The following is a 5,000-nucleotide window of genomic DNA, read 5'->3' as shown; positions in this document are numbered from 1 at the left end:
CTATACCCAGTTCAGACGATCGATTTGCACGTCAGAATCGCTTCGAGTCCTCCATCAGGGTTTCCCCTGACTTCGACCTGACCAGGCATAGTTCACCATCTTTCGGGTCCCAGCGTGTGCGCTCTCAGTGCGTCTCGATAATCGCAACGATGGCATTTCTCGAAACGCCTCGGGAATGCGAGCGCACGCGCGCGAGCGCGGGCGCCATCTTCCCTGCGGCCGGGGCGCCGGAGCGCTCCGGCGCTGTTCACTTTATTTCGCCTCTGGGTCTATCGACTCCCAATGACTCGCGCACATGCTAGACTCCTTGGTCCGTGTTTCAAGACGGGTCCTGTGAGTGCCCCGAAACAAACCACCGCCGACCGGGACGCGTCCGGTCCGAGAGCTCGCCGACGAGGCGCGCCGTCCGGCGCGGTCCCGCCGCGACTCCTGGCCCCCCCGAGGGGAGGGAGAGCGCGACGGGACCGCGGCTCCGACGTTCGGGAAGACCCGCGACGCGCTAGGCGCCGGGGGCCCGAACGGGGACGACGCCGCGACGAGACGGACGCCCCCGCGCGAGGCGGGGGCGGACGCGGTCCTTCGGTGTTCGCATACCGTCCGCCGGCGGCCGCTGAGCCCGCGGCTCCGGCGAGCGCTTTGACACGCTCGTCGGGACGGCCGCGCGGCCCGTTCGACCCGCCTGTGTTAGTGTAAGCGGACGGGTCGCGGTGTTATACTAGGGGAGAAGTGCACGCGCTCCGCGAGCCTTTCGACCGCGACGCCGGCGACGCGACGCGACCCGCCCGTCTCCGGGCGGACGCGCAGCGCCGGCGCGCCCGCGAAGGACTCTGCGCGGAGACGCGATGAATGAATCTCCCCGTTCGCTCGTTCGAGTTCCACAGGTTTACCCCTGAACGGTTTCACGTACTCTTGAACTCTCTCTTCAAAGTTCTTTTCAACTTTCCCTCACGGTACTTGTTCGCTATCGGTCTCGTGGTCGTATTTAGCCTTAGATGGAGTTTACCACCCGCTTAGGGCTGCACTCTCAAGCAACCCGACTCTGGGGAGAGAGACCGTCGCGGCCGGCGACCGTCACCACGGGCCTGGCACCCTCTGCGGATAAGCGGGGCCCCCTTCAAGATGGACTTGGACTGGCCGCCGTGACTAATGACCGCGCGAATATAAATTAACATCTCCTCCCGAACGCTACATTTCCCGGCGGCCCGCCCGGGCCGCAGGATTCAGCGCTGGGCTGTTCCCGTTTCGCTCGCCGCTACTCGGGGAATCCTCGTTAGTTTCTTTTCCTCCGCTTACTGATATGCTTAAGTTCGGCGGGTGATCTCTCCTGATTTGAGGTCGACGTGTGTTTGTTTGTTTGTTTTAATACGTTCGATCGTGGCGAGGTCCGCGCAGAGCGAGCGCGACGACTAGCGTCGCCGCGCTGCAGAGCGTACGCGGCGCCTCCGCCGCGTTCGACCGTTTGCACAGCGTGCGTGCAGCGCGATTCGACCGGACCGGGCGCGCTCTAGTCGCACCCGGACGCCGGCATCGCTCGAGCGCTACCCTCGCGGGTGCGCGCAGTCTGGTGCGATACGCGTGCGCGACCCTCAAACAGGAGTGGTCCGTCGACAAAAGAAGTCTTGCTCGGACCGCAATGTGCGTTCGAAATGTCGATGCTCATGTGTCCTGCAGTTCACACTCTGACGCGCATTTAGCTGCGTTCTTCATCGACCCACGAGCCTAGTGATCCGCCGTTCAGGGTAGTAATTATATATAAATATATTATAACTTTGTGTATTGTATATATAAAAAAAGGTAAGGTATGTAATTTTTATTAAAAAACATAAACGGACGCGCGTAGCGGTCTCCGCTCGAGGCGCACCTCGGAGACTCGCCTCCCCCCCTCCGCGCGCAGCGGCGGGGGAACGCGCCGCGTCCTCTCCTCCCGAGCTCTACTACTACTCTATCTCATATATATCTCTATTATATATTAAAAATATATAGATTCACACACAGAAAAATGATCCTTCCGCAGGTTCACCTACGGAAACCTTGTTACGACTTTTACTTCCTCTAAATGATCAAATTCGGTCAAACTTTCCGACGCGTCGGACGCCGCCGAAGCGGCGTCCGCGCGCCAGTCCGAAGACCTCACCAAATCATCCATCGGTAGTAGCGACGGGCGGTGTGTACAAAGGGCAGGGACGCAATCAACGCGAGCTGGTGACCCCGCTTTTACTAGGAATTCCTCGTTCATGGGGGAGAATTGCAAACCCCAATCCCTATCACGAAGGGGGTTCAACGGGTTACCCGGGCCGTTAGGCCAAGGAGGACACGCTGATCCTTCAGTGTAGCGCGCGTGCGGCCCAGGACATCTAAGGGCATCACAGACCTGCTATTGCTCAATCTCGTGTGGCTACCGGTCCCTCTAAGAAGATTTTCATTGTACGCCGATAGTTGAAGACCGCGCGCGCGGGCGGACGCGCGCGACTTGCGCCGCGTTAACGACGCGAGCGCGCGCGCGCCGCCCGGCCGCGGACCCTCGTGATATCGGTAGCACGTCTATTTAATAGGCTAGAGTTACGTTCGTTACCGGAATTAACCTGACAAATCGCTCCACCAACTAAGAGCGGCCATGCACCACCACCCACCGAATCGAGAAAGAGCTGTTAATCCGTCAATCCTTCCAGTGTCCGGGCCTGGTGAGTTTTCCCGTGTTGAGTCGAATTAAGCCGCAGGCTCCACTCCTGGTGGTGCCCTTCCGTCAATTCCTTTAAGTTTCAGCTTTGCAACCATACTCCCCCCGGAGCCCGAAAGCTTTGGTTTCCCGGGAGCTGCCCACCGAATCAAAATAAGAAACTTCGGCGGATCGCTGGCTGGCATCATTTATGGTTAGAACTACAGCGGTATCTAATCGCCTTCGAACCTCTAACTTTCGTTCTTGATTAATGAAAACACCTTTGGCAAATGCTTTCGCTTTAGTCCGTCTTGCGACGATCCAAGAATTTCACCTCTAACGTCGCAATACGAATGCCCCCAGTTGTCCCTATTAATCATTACCTCTGGTGTCAGAAAGCCAACAAAACAGAACCGAGGTCCTATTCTATTATTCCATGCGCACAATATTCAGGCAAATATTAGCCCGCTTTGAGCACTCTAATTTGTTCAAAGTAAACAGCCGCGAGGGCCCGCCTCGCGCGCCGACCGCGAGCCCGCGGCGCGCGCCGAAGTCGCGAAGACGACGACGCGCACGCGAACGCGCGGCGCGGACGCGACCGGCGGTGAACACGCACCGGCGAGAAGCCCCGCAGACGCGCCTGTCGTACCGCAACCGGTAGACCGACGCCGCAGGGACACAATTTCAACTACGAGCTTTTTAACCGCAACAACTTTAGTATATGCTATTGGAGCTGGAATTACCGCGGCTGCTGGCACCAGACTTGCCCTCCAATGGATCCTCGTTAAAGGATTTAAAGTGTAATCATTCCGATCACGAGGCCTCGTAAGAGTCCCGTATCGTTATTTTTCGTCACTACCTCCCCGTGCCGGGAGTGGGTAATTTGCGCGCCTGCTGCCTTCCGTGGATGTGGTAGCCGTTTCTCAGGCTCCCTCTCCGGAATCGAACCCTGATTCCCCGTTACCCGTGACCAACCATGGTAGTCGCATAAACTACCATCGACAGTTGATAAGGCAGACATTTGAAAGACGCGTCGCCGGTGCTAGACCGTGCGATCTGCTCAAAGTTATCTAGAGTCATCTCCGAGTGCGACGGGCGCGCGCCGAAACGCGCGCTCCGCCGATTGGTTTTTGATCTAATAAAAGCATTCCTTCCGTCGCCGTCGGAACTTCGTTTGCATGTATTAGCTCTAGAATTGCCACAGTTATCCAAGTAACTGTGTACGATCTAAGGAACCAAAACTGATATATTGAGCCATTCGCGGTTTCACCTTAATACGGCTTATACTGAGACTGCATGGCTTAGTCTTTGAGACAAGCATATGATTACTGGCAGGATCAACCAGGGAGCTGCGAGCTTGCGTCTCTGTAGAGAGCGTCCGCTTACGCACTCCTTACGTGTCATGTATTTATTATTCTCCTCCTCCTCCTCTATCTCTACCTATCGTTCTCGTCTCGTCTTTTTTAAGACGTACAACATTTTATTTATATGTATCGTTTTTGTTATATATATATATATATATATTTTTATATATATTATTATTATTATATTATCTTCACCCGTCTACGCGCACAGTGCGCGGCCTCTCCGCGCTAGAGCGGAGGGCCGTAATAGCGCAGCGAGCTCGCCGGTCGCGAACGACCGACGGCCCCGTACAACGCGGCTCGCCGCGGAGCTCTGGAGAGCCGGAGAGCGCGATGCGCTCTCCGCTTATCACTCGATTCGTATAAACACGCGCGTGATCGCATATAGTATCCTCCACACACCCGGAAGGGTACCCGGAAGGCGCGAGCGCACCGCAGACGCCGACTGACGCCGACCGCGGTTCGCGCATGCCGAGATTTCGAAGAGCCGTCTCTCGTAGACGCTCGAAGCAGAGCCGTAAGCGACGTACACGCGCATTATTATCAATAATAATACGGTGCGTCCGCCAAACGGTTGCGAGCGAGCGAAAGAGCGAGCGACTCGACCCGAGGAGCCGACGAGAACGCCGAGAGCAAACGCGACCGAACACGGCCGCGCGCTCTCGCCTCGCGCGCACTCCACGTATAGGCGGCGCGGTGCAAAGTCGCCGAGCCGCTCGCTCTAGCCTAACAAGCCGAAGTCGACGCGGTCGCGGCCGGGATTCGGCGGAACGGGCCGCTCTGAGCGCGATTCGACTCGGACTTCTCTCGACTTGCGACCGGATAATTTTCGATTCGAAATAATAACTTTTGTAATAATTAAAACGTTATTATATTATTATTGTTAGTATTAATAAATATAAAATTTATATATTAATAAATATATATATGTATATATAAAAAAAAAAATATATATACATATATATATATATAATTTTTTT

General features: G+C 55.8%; 3 non-coding genes across 3 annotated transcripts in view; all 3 read right to left on the bottom strand.

Annotated features, from left to right (window-relative positions):
• LOC148225663 (large subunit ribosomal RNA) overlaps positions 1-1,338 on the bottom strand; it is a 4,284-nt gene extending 2,946 nt beyond the window's left edge. The window contains exon 1 of the ribosomal RNA XR_015812590.1: positions 1-1,338. This exon is cut by the window's left edge and continues 2,946 nt beyond it. This is a non-coding gene — a ribosomal RNA (large subunit ribosomal RNA).
• Positions 1,339-1,580: 242 nt separating this feature from the next.
• On the bottom strand, positions 1,581-1,742 carry LOC148225662 (5.8S ribosomal RNA). The gene has a single exon (XR_015812595.1). It is a non-coding gene; the product is annotated as a 5.8S ribosomal RNA (ribosomal RNA).
• A 255-nt stretch (positions 1,743-1,997) lies between these two features.
• Positions 1,998-4,004, bottom strand: LOC148225661 (small subunit ribosomal RNA). The gene has a single exon (XR_015812589.1). It is a non-coding gene; the product is annotated as a small subunit ribosomal RNA (ribosomal RNA).
• Positions 4,005-5,000: the final 996 nt, after the last annotated feature.

The sequence above is a fragment of the Plectrocnemia conspersa genome, unplaced genomic scaffold, assembly GCF_051122295.1.
Source record: "Plectrocnemia conspersa isolate PC_06_02 unplaced genomic scaffold, ASM5112229v1 ptg000077l, whole genome shotgun sequence".
Taxonomy (NCBI): domain Eukaryota; kingdom Metazoa; phylum Arthropoda; class Insecta; order Trichoptera; family Polycentropodidae; genus Plectrocnemia; species Plectrocnemia conspersa.
Note: the sequence above shows the minus strand (reverse complement) of the source record. Positions and strands in the feature narration are given on the sequence as shown.